The sequence below is a fragment of the Dreissena polymorpha genome, chromosome 1, assembly GCF_020536995.1.
Source record: "Dreissena polymorpha isolate Duluth1 chromosome 1, UMN_Dpol_1.0, whole genome shotgun sequence".
NCBI classification, from domain to species: domain Eukaryota; kingdom Metazoa; phylum Mollusca; class Bivalvia; order Myida; family Dreissenidae; genus Dreissena; species Dreissena polymorpha.
This window is the reverse complement of record NC_068355.1, coordinates 76,176,146-76,177,925: the sequence shown is the minus strand read 5'-3', so window position 1 is coordinate 76,177,925 and position 1,780 is coordinate 76,176,146. Positions and strand designations below refer to the sequence as shown.

At 37.1% G+C, this 1,780-nt stretch overlaps 1 long non-coding RNA gene across 1 annotated transcript in view; it reads right to left on the bottom strand.

The window, feature by feature from the left end:
- Positions 1-940, bottom strand: part of LOC127835879 (uncharacterized) — an 8,637-nt gene extending 7,697 nt beyond the window's left edge. The window contains exon 1 of the long non-coding RNA XR_008028566.1: positions 842-940. This is a non-coding gene — a long non-coding RNA (uncharacterized LOC127835879). The remainder of the gene's footprint in view (positions 1-841) is intronic.
- Positions 941-1,780: the final 840 nt, after the last annotated feature.

The following is a 1,780-nucleotide window of genomic DNA, read 5'->3' as shown; positions in this document are numbered from 1 at the left end:
TTCTGAACAACATATCAGACATTGACAGAAAACCAGTCTAGACTACGGCAGCAAGAACGACAAAAAAGAGACAAAACAGCCCTTTTCAAATGTAAAATAATAGTGCTATGCAACCCATGCTCCTGATCATATAAACGCTTCTTATTTTGAAGAGTGCATTATAAAAACTTCCAATGACCGACGAGATTATTTGATTTCGCAATATAAAAAGGGTGGCCATTTTTATTATATCCGATTTACAGATCTGTTGGTCTTTAATTATTTTTGTCTCCATTTTAACATGGGGCGCGCTATATGCAGTAACTTTAAAACCAAGATTTTTCCCATGGCAATTAAAATGAATCATTAAACTTTTAATGGATGCATTCCATGAAAACTACATAGCAAAAATGTTTGTATAAACATAAAAACAACAGCAAGCAATGTGTTTATGAAACACGATGTCCCCATAGATTTGACCTTTGACCTTGAAGGATAACCTTGACCTTTCACCACTCAAATGTGCAGCTCCATGAGATACACATTCATGCCAAATGATCAAGTTGCTATCTTCAATTATGGCAAAAAGTGTACGATAAATCAGTGATTTTGACCCATAAATTTGACCTTTGGACCTTGAAGGATGACCTTTAGCGTTCACCACTCAAAATGTGCAGCTCCATGAGATACACAGCGTGCCAAAATATGAAATTGGGCTATCTTCAATATTGCAAAAGTTATGGTAATTGTTTTAATGTTTACAGGTGGTTGCACAAACAAACAAACAACCATACCAACCAACAGACAGAGACAAAAAACAATAAGTCCCCCACTATAAAATGCATAATCTTGCACGACTTACTTGTTTCGTTTAACTGGCGGGAGCACTAGCTGGTCGCTGCATCCGCAAACATTTTCTCTGTCACAATTGGCGTATACTTTTCTGTGCCTTCATCCCCAATCTAGGGTGGCTGGGTCCCACATTGTGGGGGTCTGCATAAACTTGGCATCGATTTTCGGCTTTCCTGCGGAGCTTATGTTCGAGGCAGAGCTGGCCGGCGGCGTTGAACACGGACTTGAACGTGTAATCTGAGTGCGGCAACTTCTGAGTGTATGGTGACGGCTTGGGGAATAAGCACTGAAAACAGGTATGAATTTGGTATGAAATGTTTACTATTCTTAACATTTGTTTTCATCAATAATCAACAAACAAATGAAGTACTGTAACTGTAACAATAAAATAATATATATATGAATATTGTTTTCTTTGCGCACACACTTAGAAGAAAAACATTTTTTCAATAAATAACAAATAAACATAACAAAATGAAAAACCAATTTAAAAAATCAGGCTTAAAAAGTGTAACAGAAGGAAAAAGCGATGGTAAACACTACTGGCGGGTATAAGTTTATATTAAAATATACTGGTATGCTCACTTCCAATTAATACACAACATTAATCTCATCTGAAAATATATTATAAAATTGAAAAGATGTGCGTTTCACAAAATAACAAGATGATTCCTTCATCTCCTGTCAATATTTTTTTAGAGAAAATCTAATCTGCAAAACTGCCATACTCATCAGCTGGTTTTCCTTTCCGCGCGTTTCGCAGCTCGTCCCAGATACTGTGCTATCAGCAGGTCCTCATAACTGACCAATCCACACCTGGACCCCCATGAGTCTGACTCTTCAAATTTACGTGGTTTGTAGATGTCACAAGTTTCTCCCTTGACGGCTTTCTTCCCACTTCCTTTCCGACATTTTGATTTCTTAAAGTAGACAAAATGAACATGGTAAT